Source organism: Hypanus sabinus, chromosome 18, assembly GCF_030144855.1.
Source record: "Hypanus sabinus isolate sHypSab1 chromosome 18, sHypSab1.hap1, whole genome shotgun sequence".
In the NCBI taxonomy this organism is placed as follows: Eukaryota; Metazoa; Chordata; class Chondrichthyes; order Myliobatiformes; family Dasyatidae; genus Hypanus; species Hypanus sabinus.
This window is the reverse complement of record NC_082723.1, coordinates 40,934,375-40,952,657: the sequence shown is the minus strand read 5'-3', so window position 1 is coordinate 40,952,657 and position 18,283 is coordinate 40,934,375. Positions and strand designations below refer to the sequence as shown.

The following is an 18,283-nucleotide window of genomic DNA, read 5'->3' as shown; positions in this document are numbered from 1 at the left end:
CCCCAAGCTGATCAGGCTTGGCTTGTGTATTTCCCATGGACCAGACAATGAAAGGCATGTAATTCTGTGGGTCATGTTATTTCTAAGGGTATAGTTGGTGGTGTGGGGTGGGTTTATACCCCTGGCGAGAAGAGCATCCGTGTATATGGTCTGTGGAGATGTTAATTTCAGGGCAGCCTAGCTTTTTAGGCCTCGTTTAGGCCGTGCAGAGAATAAGTCTGCAGTGTTTCAATCCATCTCCTCTCTGCTCCTTTTCTTTGGGCGTTTGTCCAGTTTATGTTAGTTTCCAGGCTTAATATTTTTAAGGAGTACGTCCCATGCTCCTGGAAGTGTCTGCTAACCGGTCTGTTTTGGTTACCCCTTCTGATGTTACTGAGGTGTCCCGTGAGTCTGGTTCTCAAGCTGTTGCCTGTCTCCCCTACGTATATAATATGGCATTCTGTGCATAGGATTGCATATACTACATTATTTTGTTCAAGGGTTAGGGTTAGGGTTATTGTAGTTCCCATGTGGATTTGTATGATGCTTCTGATGGTTCTCTAATTTTTTGTCGACAGCCCACGCTTCCAGTGTCCAGATCAAGTGGTTGTGTTTGGAAGGGTTCAGGCAGAAGCTGAACCCTCCTTCGAGAAAAGTTCTGCCAGGTTTATATGGTCAGCAAGGATGGCGACTGAAGACAAAAAATCGGAAACAGAATGCACCAAAACACAGTCAGCGCCTTCCTCCTCCAATCAAAATAAGGCAAGTGAAATATTTGAATATGATCATAGAGAATGTACTCTTGTCTCTGGGGCTAAGAGCGTGTATTCAGGGACCCAAAGCTGTGCATCTGCTTGCATGTTTTGCGGGTGTCCTGTCCCCTAAATTGGTTGAATTCTGGTGGAAACCTCTTTGAGTCCTGGTGAGTGCAAACTTGGATCTGAGAGATTTCATGGAGAAAATGTCTCTAATCACAGTCTTTTACATGTTGTTAAATGTAGATGTTTTGCCAGATAGTAGAGGATTGTTTAAGTAACATCTTTGCTGAGAAAGAGAGAAACCAGAGCAGTCAGTTTATCATCTACACCATGAAAGCTGCCAGAGACCAGAAAACGGAAGGAGTTTAAAATTGAAAAGCCGCAGTTTTCCAAGACAACGAGCATATGTGAAAGAAGCTGTATCTGACAAATTAAAGATTCTTTTTATAAAGTACTATGATGAACTTTTAAAGGAAATGCAGTAAACACTTCAAATCTTTTGACAATTGCTGCTTGCAATAATCTTGCTTTCCTTGAAATGAGGTAGTGCCTATATATTGGAGAGTGTAAGAGTTCAACAGATTTGGATTTAACACGGTTTGGGAATCTATTTGCCGACTGGCGTGGTTTAAGATGTTTCATCTCTATTAAAATGTCAGTGAATAAATGCATTGAATATAAACAGTAATGCAGTGCTCGTACTTGTCAGAATAAAGTAACCTTTCTGCAGATACTGGCTGGAAATGTCCTCCTGTTCGATGTGGTTGAGGTCCTCTATGTCATTCACTGTAAAGCTGTTTCCATTTTACTGTGAAGAATGTGTCAAATATATCTCTTCTTAGGAATCTATTTCCAGTTCTGACTTGTTAGTAGAGTTGAAATGAGCAGGGAGGGTGATGGAAGTAAGCAAGGAAAGACTCAAATGGGATTAATGTAGGGGAATGAAGTAAGTACTTCATTTGCCAGAAAGTCATGTCACAAGAGGTGGAATTACAATGGACCCTGAGCAGGCAGCAACATGAGCTTATAATTTCATAGATGCATTTTATGATTTGCATTGTAGATGGAAACTTAGTGAAGACAATGCAGTCGAGAAGGAAGGGTATGAAAGTAACTGGTATACAGACATATTTTCTGTAAGCTAAAATGAAATGTGTCCAAAGCTGTTAGAGAAGCGATCCATTCAAGCTGCAAGCACGTTATCAGATGACGAAGAGATAGCTAATGCAGTTCTGTCATTTCTCGAGGAAATTCAGGACATTCTTTGTGATTATCAGGCAATCAGCTGACAAATGGTGATGAGCGAGCTGTTTGAAAATTGGCAGAGGGACAGTTTAAATTAATTGGGGAAATATTAATCAAAGACAGTTAACATGAATTTAAGTGAGGTCATGTCTGAATAACTGAAAAATCAAAGCAGTTGCAGGGAAGTTTATTGTAGATTGTACTGGATGTAAAGTGCATGGATTTCAGCATGACTAGGTGATTTAAGAGCTTGCTTAGGATGGTGAAATTTGGTTCTGAGGAAAAGTTAATTAGATTAATATTGCTTTCTTGAAAGCAGCAGAGGTTGAAGAGAGAATTAACTAATAATAAGATCTTGGGCTGGTGAAAAGCAAGAGCTTGTTGCTCGAAGCAGAAAGGGCCATAATTAAAAGAATAAACGTAAGAATTGGTTTCTCAAGGAGTCGAAGGAGAGTAGTTTAGACAGAAGGCATTGTTATATTTCACTGGACAATATGCAGAATGACCCAGGTATGTTCTGCTCAACAGTGATCTGTAGACTCTGCAAAGCACCTGCCCATGGCATTCAGCCACACTGACAGTTCCAGTTCCAGCAGTCTCTGGTGTTCTGAATCTTAACTGGGCTGGTCATAATAATATGCTGAAAGAGCTGTTTGGAAGCACAGTATACTACAATAAGTGGCTGATATTCCAGGTGTTTCCGCCATTTCTAAGAGACAGGGAAACAGAAACAGGCTGTCCCCAGGTAATGAATGTGTTCTGTTTTTGCTTGTGCTTATAAAGCGACTTTTGTCTAAGTTGGAAAGTACACAGAACTCTTAATGTTGTAACTACCTCTCCTTCGTATTGTTACGTATGGCATCAAGAGCACATTAAAACTGAAAAGACTGAACAATTACTAACAGTAGAGAGAGGGGAAACTAGTTTCTGCCATTTGTCAGAACCAACTTCTGTGTGTATGTTGGACTTTTGAATTCAATAGGATTTTGTATGTAGGGGATGGCCTGTACTTTTCATTTGGCTTTGGTGCAGCTGTAACATTGCTCAAGCTAATCCTCAATCAGCACAAAGAACTGTTTGTGGCACCCTATTGGCCATCCTATTAGTTTCAACCAGTCACAATGTGTACTTTCTACAAAGGGCACTGTGGATTTCTTGCATTGATCACTCCAGCAGCATCTCCCTAACTAGCAGAGTATACCATCAAGAAGGCACTAGCGGCCAATAAGTGGGAACACTGCGTAGGGTTTCCTTGATACCTCATACATATATATATTTCATACAGCATCCTGATTCGGGAATCTCTCGCTCTTCCCTCACTCGCTTAATCCTGGAGATCCCTATCCAAGAGCGATGTGCGTTTCTTCACCAGAGTAGATGAAGCGGTTCAAAAAGTCAACTCCTCATGATTTTTCAAGACCAATTATAGAAGAGTAATGAAAGCTCACATCCTGTAAATAAAATTCTGAAGAATGTGTGCCTGCCTCTTGGACAGCAAGCCCAGAGGTGGAAGGTACATTTAGTCTTAGAAGCACTTTTGTAGTTTGTATGGCATGGTAGACCAAATGCACACCAGGAAGAGACCCATTTTCCCTGAGTGAGGGTGATGATAATAATACACGACTGCAAGATCAGCTTGCAAGTATGGAAAATAACTTCCCACATTTTGCCCTAGTTTTATAAACCGAAGTACTTTATGAACTCTTCAGAAGTTCACAAATTTGGTACATGTAATCTGTAGTATGAATAATTGAACAGACATTGCTGCTCGACACAAAATTGACATTTGTTGTGGATGACTGGTGGGAGATTCTCCACAGCAAGACCCATGACTGTATCACCACCCACAGCTCCAATCTGCTAATTAATTTTGCCGATGACATTACATTGATTGGCCTAATCTCAAACAACAACGAGGTGGCCTACAGAGAAGAAGTCATCTCTCTGGCACAGTGGTGTCAAGAAAACAACCTCTCCCTCAATGTCACAAAAACAAAGGAGCTGGTTGTGGACAACAGGAGGAATGGAGACGGGCAAACTCCTATTGACATCAATGGATCTGGGGTTGAGAGGGTAAAGAGCTTCAAGTTCCCCAGCATCCATGTCACCAAGAATCTCACAAGGTCTGTACACACCAGCAGTGTGGTGATAAAGACACAACAGCGCCTCTTTCACCTCAGATGGTTGAGTTATTGGCATGGGCCCCCAAATCCTGAGAACTTTCTACAGGGGCACAGTTGAGAGCATCCTGTCTGGCTGCATCATTGCAGCCAGAGGTATGGGAATTGTACCTCCCTTACTTATGAGTACAGGGAGAAATGTACTCCTCCTGCAGAGAGTGGTGTGGACCGCCCCTAGTTCTGAATTTCCCGTGATTCAGGACATTTACAAGGACAAGTGTGTAAAAAGGGCCCATAGGATCATTGGGGACCCAGGTAATCCCAACCACAATCTATTCCAGCTGCTACCATTTGGGAAGCGGTACCGCAGCATAAAAGCCAGGACCATCAGGCTCCAGGACAGCTTCTTCCACCAGGCCATCAGACTGATGAACTCATGCTGATTTGAGTGTACTCCATATTACATTGACTGTTCTATTTATTATAAATTACTATGATTGCACATTTAGATGGAAGACATAACGTAAAGATTTTTACTCATCGTGTATATGAAGGATGTAAGAAACAGTCAATTCAATTTAATCAGAAGTAGTTCTGCAGCTGGGATGTTCTTTTTAAAGTAGTCAGGATAGAGTCTGCAGCTACGTCTATTGCAGGAACTATAAAGAGTTAATGACTTCTGGGGTGGCTTTTGTAGCCTTACGTTTCAAATTGTTGCTTTATCATGGTTACGGAAGTGAGTGTAAGTTAGGCATACGTTGAATAGTACTTACAGACTTCCTCGGCAATTACATTCTCACTAATAAAGGTGTGATGCTTTAAATAAAGTCTCATTTCTGTTTGGTTAACAGCCTTCTGCAGTGAAACCGAACTATACCTTGAAATTTACACTGGCCGGACACACAAAAGCAGTCTCTTCGGTTAAGTTCAGTCCAAATGGAGAATGGCTGGCAAGTTCTTGTGAGTAAACCCATGTCATTTTTGGCTCATTGAATAAATTTAGGTGACTGTGTAACCTAAACGTGTTTGGAGTAGGGTTTGATTCCCCACCCCCCGCAGTTATCATTTCTAAAGGTCAGTGGTCAATTGTTCATCAGTACGGCAACCCAGAGAAGCTGCCCTGCCTGATGTGTAATTGAGCTATAATGGCCAGAAAAGTCAAAGGTGAACTCTTCGTGGGTGGTGAGTTGGCTAGTTCTACTTGGTTTTAAAGGAGATGTATGGGGATGTTTGTATGTGTTTCCCTTGGGTTTGAATGAGTCTTCTCTACTGGGATAGGCAGGGATGACTGAATGAAATAGAGCTCCTTGAGCCCTCTGGAACCTTAGCTGCTTTCGCTGTACAGAAAATAAGGAATTGGGAAAATAATTAATCTACAAGAGAAATTCAAGTTAATTTGGTCCTGGTCTTTTGCCAGGATTCCAGAATCTGGTTACAGCAGGAACCTTCAATATTTATCTCACACCATTGCACTAAGGCCAATTGAAACTGGAGCACCAATCATAAGAAGACCTAGTCTCTGTGATAGTCCGCAGCCCTAGGCAGTTAATTCTGGAGGGAGTTCCCAGAGTTGCTAGGTTAGCTGTGTAGAAGTGAGTGAAAACAGATTAATGGGCTCCTGGAGGCAGAATGTGTCCCCAGATAGAACTGTGGAGTCAGCATGGAAATGGCCCTTTGGCGCACTGAGTCTGTGTTATCACCAACACTGCAGACTTTGGAAATGTGAACCCACGCACACAAGATGCTGGAGGGACTCAGCAAGTCAAATGCTTGGAGCTCAGTGAGCGGAGGGTAATCAGCAGTCAATGTTTTGGATGAAGGATCTATCCATAGATATTACCCGACCCGCTGAGTTCCTCCAGAATTTTGTGTGTGTTAATCTTACCCAATATTCTCATCAGGTTTTCTCCCTCAGATTCATCCACCCACCTACGCACTAGGGGTAACTTGTAATGGTCAACTATTCTATGAATGCACATGCCTTTGGGAAAAGGAGAAATCTGCACAGTTATAAGAAGAACACGTAAACTCCAGAATCAGAATTGAATCTAGGTCTCAGGTGTTACAAAGCAGTGACTTTACCAGCTTCACCATTGTATCACCTAGATAATCCTGCTTTATTTAAATATTTGACTTTAAGTTCCCCAGGAGCCAGGGTTTTAAACACCTCAACACCCAAACTCTGGTTGTTAAACTAGTAATTTAGCCACTATTCAGTATTTCTGTTTTTACACGTTTTTCAAAAAATCTATACGTTTACCATAATTGATTTACTTATTTATTATTTTATTTATTTATCGCGCTCTCTCTTTCTCTCCCTCTCTTCCCCCCAGATTGTGTTGCATTGAACTATTGCTGCTGCTAAGTTAACAACTTTCATGTGACATGCCGGTGATAATAAGCCTGATTCTGATTCTCAAACCAGGGATTTCAGATAAATTTCAGATGGGTTGAACACTCAAAAGTTTTCCAGAAGGGGTGAATTTACAGAAAACCTATGGATGGCTTGGAAGAAGGGGATGAGATCTGCTCTTTCTCAAATCTGACTCTATTCCTTCTTACTCCACAGCTGCTGATAAATTGATTAAAATTTGGGGTGCTTATGATGGTAAATTTGAAAAAACCATATCAGGACACAAACTGGTGAGTGTGAGAAATATTAATACAACCATTCAGTACTTCCTGTAGACAAATGTCAATGGATATCATTGTAAATAATGTTATATAAAGTGCAAATGATGACCTATGAATGGCATTGTTAAATTGCGAGATAGTCAGCGAGTATGATGCAAATTTAGTGTTATTTTCATTGATTCTCCTTCCAGAAAACTTGACAGGTGACAGGCAACAGACTAGAGAGGTAGATATTGGTAAGGATAGACAGCGCAAAAGGTTAGGGCTTTGAGTAGCATAGGTTTGAGAGCTTGTACATACATCCTACTGTATGTACGGGAAATATGTTGCAAACTCAGTAACTTTAACTCAGCTTGTGCTCCTCTTGGTCCCATGTCCGAATGAAGTGTTTCCTCTACTCTAGGGTTCAAATACATCATCTCCACTAATGTTCTGATACAAGTGCAAGGGAGTTCCACTGACAAAAGATATTCAACCTATTTTGCCCTCGAGAAGAGTGGAAATATTCCATAGCGCACAAATAGATGTCTAATCCCTGACATACCAAAATTTGCAATGAACCGTATAATGGAACTTCAAGTGATAAAATTATGGTATAAAAGGAGCACATTCAAAGATACAAGGTACATTTATTATCAAAAGTATGCAAGCAGCTTACCAACACTGAGATTCATCTTCCCACAGACAGTCATTAAACAACCATTGAATCCATTCAAATATAAAACAGAGTCCAGCACCATTCAGTTCAGCTCAGTGCAGTTCAATCTTGCGCTATGTCATTCGTTATCTGCAGGCTGCCCTGATCAAAATAGCACAAAAAAAGGAGCGACCAGAAACACATCCGAACGTGAACTATAAAGTCCAATTCACAAACTGTGTCACTTAAACCCGCCAAAGACCCAGGACTCTGGCAACATTCTCTGACAGCATCGAGGCAGAGAGAGAGCATTTGAATGCTGGGACCTTCCTCCAGGAGCAGCCAGCGAGAGGGAAAGAGAACGTCACACAGACAACTTCCTCCAGCAGCGTTGAGCGAGAGACTGATAGACAACGCTGCTTATGCCTCGATGGAGTTGATCATGGGCTCATACCCTGTTTCTTGGCCTCAAGGCCACACACTTCGTTCAAAACCTCACTGTATACCCTCAGAGACAGCAGAGTGCCAAATCGCTCAAATGGCCTGAAAACACATCACCAAAATGTAGATCACAGGCTCCAGAACCACATTTGAACAAAAAAGGTGTGAAAAGGGTAGTTTCTTGAATCATAATGCCATTGCCAGTTCTTTGCCCCTTTCCCCATTGATGCTCAAATTTATATTATTTTCAAATGAATATCTATATCTGTTTGGGAGTTAGAAGTGAAGTGATTCTCCCTCCATCATTTTGTACTGTCCCATGCTTTTTAAAATTTAGTTCAAAGCAAATTTATTAGCAAAAGTACAAACCCCATTTCCAGAAAAGGTGGGATATTTTCCAAAATGCAATAAAAACAAAAATTTGTGATATGTTAATTCATGTGAACCTTCATTTAACTGACAGAAAAGATTTTCAATAGTTTTACTGACCAACTTAATTGTATTTTGTAAATATACACAAATTTAGAATTTGCTGGCTGCAATACACTCAACAAAAGTTGGAACAGAGTTAAAATAAGATTGAAAAGTGCACAGAATATTCAAATAACACCGGTTTGGAAGACTCCACATTAAACAGGCTAATTGGTAGCAGGTGAGGTATCATGACTGGGTATAAAAGTAGCGTCCATCAAAGGCTCAGTCTTTGCAAGCAAGGATGGGTCGTGGCTCACCCCTTTGTGCCAAAATTCGTGAGAGAATCGTTAGTCAGTTCAAAAGGAACATTTCCCAACGCAAGATTCAGAAAATTCAGAGACATCTCAGTGCATAAAGGGCAAGGTTGGAAACCGCTGTTGAATGCACGTGATCTTCGAGCCGTCAGGCGGCTCTGCCTGAGAAACCGTCATGCTACTGTGACAATTATAGCTACCTGGGCTCGGGAGTACTTTGGAAAACCATTGTCACTTAACACAGTCCATCGCTGCATCCAGAAATGCAACTTGAAACTGTATTATGCAAGGAGGAAGCCATACATCAACTCTATGCAGAAACGCCGGTGAGTCCTCTGGGCCCGAGCTCATCTCAGATGGACCGAAAGACTGTGGAACCGTGTGCTGTGGTCAGATGGGTCCACATTTCAGCTAGATTTCGGAAAAAAACGGGCGTCAAATTCTCTGTGCCAAAGATGACAACGACCATCCTGATTGTTATCAGCGAAAGGTGCAAAAGCCAGCATCTGTGATAGTATGGGGGTGCATCAGTGCCCACGGCATGGGTGAGTTGCATGTATTTGAAGGTACCATTGACTCTGAGGTGTATATTAGGATTTTAGAGAGACATATGTTGCCATCAAGGCGACGTCTCTTCCCGGGACGTCCATGCTTATTTCAGCAGGACAATGCCAGAGGAAATTCTGCACAAGCTACAACAGCGTAGCTTTGTAGACACAGAGTGCGTGTGCTTGACTGGCTTGCTGCCAGTCCAGATCTATCTCCTATTGAAAATGTATGGCACATCATGAAGAGGAGAATCAGACAATGGAGACTACGGACTGTTGAGCAGCTGAAGTCTTATATCAAGCAAAAAGGGACAAAATTTCCAATTGCAAATCTACTACAATTAGTATCCTCAGTTCCAAAATGATTAAAAAGTGTTATTAAAAGGAAAGGTGATGTAACACAATGGTAAACATGCCTCTGTCCCAACTTTTGTTGAGTGTGATGCAGCCATCAAATTCTAAATTTGTGTTTATTTACAAAATACAACTATGTTAGTAAAACTATTGAAAATCTTTTCTTTGTACTTTTGTCAGTTAAATAAAGGTTCATGTGAATTAACATATCACAGATTTTTGTTTTTATTGCATTTTGGAAAATATCCCAACTTTTCTGGAAATGGGGTTTGTACATGTATGTCACCATATACAACCCTGAGATTAATTTTCTTGCAAGCAGATTCAATAAATCTGTAATAGAATAATAACCATAATGTAATCAATGGAAGACCATACCATGGGCATTCAACCCCCAGTATGCAAAAGACATCAGAAAGAAAGAAAGAATAAGAAGCTCATGAGAAGAAGAGTCCTTGAAAGTGAGTCCATTGGTTGTGGGAACATTTCAATGAAGAGGCAAGTGAACTTGAGTGAACTTATCCACTTTAGTTCAAGAGCCTGATGGTTGAGGGTTAATAACTGTTCCTGCACCTGGTGGTGTGAGTACTAAGGTTCCTGTACCTTCTTCCTGATGGTAGCCGCGAGAAGAGAGCATGTCCTGGGTGGTGAATGGTGGATGATGCTTTCTTGCAACAATGCTTCATGTGGATGTGCTCATTGGTGGGAAGGGCCCATGGTGGACTGGGTTGTATCCACACCTTTCTGTAGGAATTTCTAGTAAAGGGCTGTGATGTAGCCATTCAATATACTCTCCAGCATACATCTGTAGAAGTTTGGCAGTGTTTTAGATGTCATGCAGAATATTCACAAATTCCTAAGGTAGTAGAGATCTTGCAGATCATAATAGTTAGCTTGTATGCCGGTCAACTTAAGTACTGTTCCTCAGGTTGCCAATGTTCCTGATTGTGAATGCATTTTCTGCAATATAAACAATATCTATAATTTTGAACACCAATTACTTCCTAATGAAAATAAACCTCATTTCTTTCTCCTTGACACAAATGAATTAATATCCATGTTTCCTGTGCAAGTAAATGAAGTAAACCTTATCCAATACTTCTTGGAAGTTAAAGCATCAATTTACTCAAATCTCCCAAATTTACAAGTCAATCTTTGATTCCAGTGAACCAAGGACTTGGCGGCTTTCAACTCCTTGAAGTTAGCGCTCCACTAATTAAATATTCTTGCATTTGTTTTTCCTTGTCTATTTCCATATTTATTCTAAATCTTGTAGGGGGAGATCTTAAATGCCTTTTTTTGCAACTATATTTACATGGAAGATGGGCACAGAGTCTATCAAAGTGAGGCAAACAGCAGTCAAGTTAAGAAAATATACAAATTATGGATGAGGAGATGTTTGCTGTTTTGAGACAAGTAAGAGTGGATAAATCCCCAGGGCCTGACAAGGTGTTCAGTCAGACCTTGAGGGAGGCTAATGTAGAATTGCTGATGTCATTCCAATGTTAAAGGTTCTAACAATAAGCCAGGATATTATTGGTCAGTGAGTGGGTGAGTTATTCAAAGGTATTCTAAGACCAGATATATAAGTATTTGGATAGACGGACTGATTGGGGATAGTCTGCGTAGCTTTGTGTGTGGTTGGTTGTGTCAAAACAATCTTATAGTTTTCAAGGAAGTTACCAGGAAAGTTGATGAAAGCATGTCAGAGGATGTTGTCCACATGGACTTTAGCAAGGCCTTTGACAAGATCCCACATGGGAGGTTGGTTAAGAAGTTCATTTACTTGGCATTCAGGGTGAGGTTATAAATTGGATTGGACATTGGCTTTGTGGGAGAAGCCAGAGAGTGGTAGTAGATGGTTGCCTCTCTGACTGGAGGCCCGTGACTAGTGGTGTGCTGCAGGGATCAGTGCTGGATCCATTGTTGTTTATCATCTCCCGTCAATGATCTGGATGCTAAAGTAGTAAACTGGATCAGAAAATTTGCAGATGACACCTTGATTGGGAACGTAGTGGACGGCAAGGAAGGCTATCAAAGCTTGCAGCGGTCTCTGGACCAGCAAGAAAAATGGAGGAGGGAATTTAATGCAGACAAGTGTGAGGTGTTGGCACTTTGGGACAAATAAACAGGGTAGAACTTGCACGTTGCGTGGTAAAGTACTGAGCAGCGTGGTAGGACAGAGGAATCTGGGAATACTGATTTTTAACTCCTTGAAAGTGGGTTCACAACTAGGTAAGGTCATTGACATTGGTCTTCATAAATCAAAGCATTGAGTACGGAGGTGGGATGTTTTGAAGTTGTATATGAAATTGGTGAGGCCTAATTTGAGTTATATGTGCAGTTCTGGTCACCTACCTACAGGAAAGATATCAATAACATTGAAAAGTTGTAGAGAACTTTTACAAGCAACACACACAAAATGCTGGTGGAACGCAACAGGTCAGGCAGCATCTATACAAAGAAGTACAGTCGACGTTTCGGGTCAGGACTAATGGAAAAAAGAGATAGTAAGAGATTTGAGGGGGGAGGGAGAGACCCAAAATGATAGGAGAAGACAGGAGGGGGAGGGATAAAGCCTGGAACTGGGAAGTTGATTGGCAAAAGGGATGCAAGGTTGGAGAAGGGGGAGTATCATAGGATGGAAGGCCTTGGATGAAAGAAAGGGGGAGGGAGCACCAGAGGAAGATGGAGAACAGGCAAGGAGTTATTGTGAGAGGGGAAAAAAATTTAAAAAATATTAAAAATTAGGGATGGAGTAAGAAGGGGAGGAGGGGCATTAACAGAAGTTAGAGAAATCAATGTTCATGTCATCAGGTTGGAGGCTACCCGGATGGAATATAAGGTGGTGTTCCTCCAACCTGAGTGTGGCTTCAGCTTGACAGTAGAAGAGGCCATGGATTGACATATCGGAATTAAAATGTGTGGCCACTGGGAAATCCTGCTTCCTCTGGCGGACAGAGTGTAGGTGTTCAGTGAGACAGTCATCTCAGTCTGCGTTGGGTCTTTTACAGGCATTTTGCTAGGACTTGAGGGCCTGAGTCATAAAGAAATATCGAGTAGGTTAAGACTTTATTCCCTGGAGCGTAGGAGAATGAGGGGAAATTTGTTAGAGGTACTCAAAATTATGAGGGGTATAGACAGTGTAAATGCAAGCAGGTTTTTTTTCCACTGAGGTCGTGAGTTAAGGGCGAAATGTTTAAGGTATCCCTAGGGGGGGGGGACTTATTTACTCAAGGGTGGCGAGGGTGTTTTAACAAGCTGCTAGTGGATGTGGGTTTGATTTCAACATTTAAGAGAAATTTGGGTAGGTTCCTACATGAGGGGTATGGAGGACTATGGTCTGGATGCAGGTTGATGGGACTGGGCAGATTAATAATTTGGCATGGACTAGATGTGCCTGATTCTAGCTGTAGTGTTCTATGACTGTAGTCGTTATTAATCACTATTTCCAGTGGCATTCCCATGAAACCACTGGAATTGTCTGTAGCATTCATCCCTTTGTTGGGCTAGGAGTTTATACCTCAGCAGTTCTCCCTTGTACTTGCCGTATATACGGTTTTCTTCCTGAGTCTTTTAGGGTAATTGAAGTACCAAGCTGACCCTGACTCTTCCCATTTCCTGCAGTTTATCATCTGCAAATTTGCTCCTCTTTTGCATTATTTGAAGTCAATGGGCATTGCTGCTCCTCCATTGTTTCTTAACTAGTTATATTAAGGATATATAGCCTTTGACCCAATAGACTTTCTGCACTAGTCTTCCCATCTTTCCTTATCTACATCTATCAACAAAAACCTTAATTTCCCTATTTTGTCCAAATTACCTTAAGCACATCAATAATACTTGCTTCAATCCATCGCCATTGTAACAAGTTCCACATTCTCAGGTATAAGAGTTCCTTCTGTATTTTCTGTTAAATTTCTAGATTATCTTACTTGGAAGACCTCCAGTTCTGTGTTCTTCCACAAGTAGTACCACCCTGTTTGTATCCACTCTATCAAAGCCATTTTGCAATCTGTCAGTCTTCACTTCTGAAGAAAAGAGAACAGTCTTTTCATTTTTTCTTGGTAATATGCCATTGGTTCCGGTTTTTATCCTTTAAAATCTGTGCATCACTCTATTGTCTCCATCTTTTTGTCATAAGTCTTGCTTGCGTGTGCAGAACATTTAGTGTATTTGTACTCCGAGTTCTCCTTGTTCTTCTACTACAACTAAGTAATTACGTTTTCCAAGTAATTTGTGACCTTCCTTTATTTCCTCCTAAAATGTACTACCTTGCCCTTGCATTTATCTAAGTTTAACTCCAGCAATTTCTCAAGTTCATTAATGGCCTTGAATCCTCAGCACTGAACCTCCCCACCAAAAAGAAGTTCGTACCATCCTCAAATTCAGAAATTTTAACCTCCCCTCAAACACATAATCTGTTCCAACAGCAATAATCACCATTAAAAAAACATCCTTCGTTGATTCACAGGAGGCTAATCAGATTTGCTACTACCCAATATGAGGAAATATTGAAGTTCAGAAGTTCAAATTGCACTTATTATTAAAGTATGTCTGCCATATACAAACTTGAGATTCTTCTTGCAGGCACCCACAAAACAAAGGAACTCCAAATTCATCAAAAAAACCCACACCACAAAGACATACATCCATGTGTAATAAAGAAAGAACAAATTGTGCAAACAAGTAAACCACAGTAGACAATAGACAATAGGTGCAGAAGTAGACCATTCGGCCCCTCGAGTCTGCACCGCCATTCTGAGATCATGGCTGATCATTCACTATCAATACCCAGTCCCTGCCTTGTCCCCATATCCCTTGATTCCCCTATCTATCAGATATCTATCTAGCTCCTTCTTGAAAGCATCCAGAGAATTGGCCTCCACCGTCTTCCGAGGCAGTGCATTCCACACCTCCACAACTCTCTGGGAGAAGAAGTTCTTCCTCAACTCTGTTTTAAATAACTGGCCTCTTATTTTCAATCCATGCCCTCTGGTACTGGACTCTCCCAACATCTGGAACATATTTCGTGCCTCAATCCTATCAAATCCTTTAATTATCTTAAACGTTTCAATCAGATCCCCTCTCAATCTCCTCAATTTCAGTGTGTACAAGCCCAATCTCTCCAATCTCTCTGCGTTAGACAGCCCTGCCATCCCAGGAATCAACCTAGTGAATCTACGCTGCACTTCCTCAATTGCCAGAATGTCCTTCCTCAAACCTGGAGACCAAAACTGTACACAATATTCCAGGTGTGGTCTCACCAGGGCCCTGTACAAATGCAAAAGGACATCCTTGCTCTTGTACTCAATTCCCCTTGTAATAAAGGCCAACATTCCATTTGCCCTCTTCACTGTCTGTTGCACTTGCTCATTCACCTTCATTGACTGATGAACTAGGACTCCCAGGTCTCTTTGCATTTCTCCCTTACCTAACTCTACACCATTCAGACAGTACACTGCCCTCTTGTTCCTGCTTCCAAAGTGGATAACTTCACATTTATTCACATTGAATGACATCTGCCAAGTATCTGCCCACTCACCCAGCCTATCCAAGTCTCCCTGTATTCTCCTAATGTCCTCTTCGCATGTCACACTGCCACCCAGTTTAGTATCGTCAGCAAACTTGCTGATATAGTTTTCAATGCCCTCATCTAAATCGTTGACATAAATCGTAAAGAGCTGTGGTCCCAATACAGAGCCCTGTAGTAACCCACTAATCACCTCCAGCCAGTCCGAGAAACACCCATTCACTGCTACCCTTTGCTTTCTATCTGCCAACCAGTTTTCTATCCATGTTGAAACCCTGCCCCCAATGCCATGAGCTCTGATTTTACTCACCAATCTCCTATCGAATGCCTTCTGAAAATCTAGGTACACAACATCCACTGGCTTACCCTCATCTAACATCCCTGTTACACCCTCAAAAAACTCCAACAGATTAGTCAAGCATGATTTGCCCTTGGTAAATCCATGCTGGCTCGGCCTAATTCTAATTCACAAGCAACAGAGAATAAGTCCACAGCCCACTAGTCAATTCGGTCCAGGAGCCCAATGGCTGCAGGTCACAGCCGTGGAGCTAGGCGAGTGCCGATAGCTCTAGACCACAGCTGCAGAATCAGTTCAGACAAGTAAAGCCTCTGAAAGTATTGAGCTGAACACCAGTTCATCCTCAGCCATGAAACCTTAATCTTTTTAATCTGGTTTGGCACTTAATTCGGCCAAATGTCGATTCATCATCTGCTCTTAAGCCCATATCCCACCACTTCAGTCTGGCCCCCAAGTCCACTCCAGCAATGGCAGCTGTGGACATACCTGCATTTTTCAGAGTCCAATTCAACGAATATTTCAGGATATCACAAAAATGCCAGGTCCTATAGATGGTTTAAAAGCACGCCTCCCAGCCAGACATTTCAAGCTGCAGTGATCGTACTCCCGATAAAGTATATTTAGTGTTAGTAGTTTTGTTTGCTGTCTGCAGAGAAGCAGAGATTTAAGGAGGAAATAGTTTGGGTCTTGGCAGCTGAAGGGACTAAATTTGTGAACGTACCGAAGATTAGAATTGAAGAAGTTCAGACAACTTATTGCTGGATATGGAAGAGGAAAGGAAAGTGGTAAGACATAGAAGTAATTGAAAACAAGGATGAGAATTTTAAGGTAAGCACTTTACTTAACAAGGAGTACAAGCCTGTGAGCACAGGTGAGGGTAAACATCACTTGTTCCGAGGTATTTCAGCCATCTCAAATCCATGTAGAATAATGAAGGAGACCGATGAGCAATGCAAGGTAATGGAGGTGTGGTTGGTGTTTCAGTCAGCAAATTAAATGGATGGTATTTTTAAAGCTTTTTTTGTCATCTTGGACTATTTGAATGTATTACAGGTCATAAAATACTTCTCAAAATGTAATTGCTTATAGAATGTTTAAAATGAAGCAGCCAATTTGTAAATAGCTCAGTACACAATAGCCCGTTCGTACAATTTTGTTTTTGATCTGGGACTAAGTATTTGCTAGACTGCTGGCCTAACTTTTCTGTCTACCTGGGAGACTTCAGTTTGATGCCCGGTCAGGAAGATCTCCAAATTCATTATGCTACCTTATTACTAATTTGAGGTTTCAGATTAGACTTTCGTGCTTGAATCTCTCAATGAAAATGGGCACCTAAGAAAGCTGACAGTTTTTACATGCAGAGCCACAGAAGCACAGCTAGTAGAGTTACTGCCTTGTAACTCCCAACAATCTTCATTCAGTCCTAATCTATGGTGTTGTCCGCATGGAGTTTGAATGTTGACTCTGACTGTGTACGTTTCCCCCCGTGTGCCAGAGATATGTGGTTTGGTAAGTTAATTGGCCATTGTAAGTTTCACCTTCTGTCAGTGAGTGGGAAAATCTGTAAAGAAGAAGAGAGAATAGTGAGAAGAATAATGCACACTTGTGCTTTTCACTCAGCACAAGTGTGGGAACCAAATTGCTGTGTAGGTTTGACTAGCTAATAGAGGCAGGACAGAATTAGGCAATGTTATAGTGGAAACAGATAGTTAAATAAACAGCAAGAGAACAGATGTCATATGTATAGGTCACATTTACCTTTGATCAGTTCTGTGATGCCCTGACTTCTTTTCATCCCTGTATTTCCTCAATGCCAGATACTGTGGATTCCAGTTAATTGAGACACGTCAGGACCAGTACATTTTGGCCCAATTAAGTGGCTGCTCCAATTAGCCAAAGTTTCATGGAAATAAATAAAAAAGGTATAAAAAAAAGACAAGCTACTGTTTAACTGAGTAACAGTTTACGTATTTAAATGAAATACAGAACAAGTTAGAGCATTACCAATACCCCTACAGTACTATAAAACTATATTAGTTTCTAATAGTTATCGAGGGCAGAATTTGTCCGCTGCCATGTTCTTTTGATTAACTGAATGCACAAAATCAGTGCAGATACCTGGTGCAGGTAATTAATTGTCTTCAAATAATGCTCTTGATGATTGCATCATCCAACTCTTCACCTTCATTGAAATATTCAAGATGATTGTCGATATCTTCGGGTTCTTCACAGTACCCAACTTGTTGAAGTAGCAAAGTCATTGTATTTTCTCTTCTGGTTGTTTCTTACATCTCTAAGCTTGGTGAGAAAACAGTTCCGAATTGTCTTACTACTTATTTCATGCCAGCAAACAGTGACAAAAATCACTGCATTTGAACAGACACACATGCAACTACATGATTTAAAAATTGTCCTCTCTATTTGGGTTACACCTGAACTACAAGGGGACCAATATCCTTGCAGGGAGGTTTGTTAGTGCTATTGGGGAGGGTTTAAACTAGATTTGCAGGGGGGTGGGAACCAGAGTGCCAGAGCAGATAGTGGAGCAGGGGGTGAAAATGATGTTAAAAGTTCATGCAAAGTCACAAATAGAAGGGTAGTGTGTGGTGGTAATAATCTTCTGTGGTGTGTATATTTCAGTGCAAGGATTATTGTGGGGAAGGCTGACGAGCTGAGGGCGTGGATTGACACATGGAATTACGACATTTTAGCCATTACTGAAATTTGGCTGCAGGAGTGGCAAGACTGGCAGCTAAATGTTCCAGGGTTCTGATGTTTTAGATGTGATAGAGGCAGAGGGATGGGGGGAGGGGGTGGCATTGCCAGTCAGGGAAAATATTACAGCAGTGCTCAGGCAGGACAGATTAGAGGGCTTGTCTTCCGAGGCCATATGGGTGGAGCTGAAAAACAGGAAAGATATGACCACATTAATGGGGTTATATTATAGACCGCCCATTAGTCAGCGAGAATTGGAGGAGTAAATCTGCAGAGAAATAGCAGACAGCTGC

At 41.3% G+C, this 18,283-nt stretch overlaps 1 pseudogene; it reads left to right on the top strand.

Moving 5' to 3' along the window:
* Positions 1–18,283, top strand: part of LOC132407557 (WD repeat-containing protein 5-like) — a 51,199-nt pseudogene that overhangs the window by 11,318 nt on the left and 21,598 nt on the right.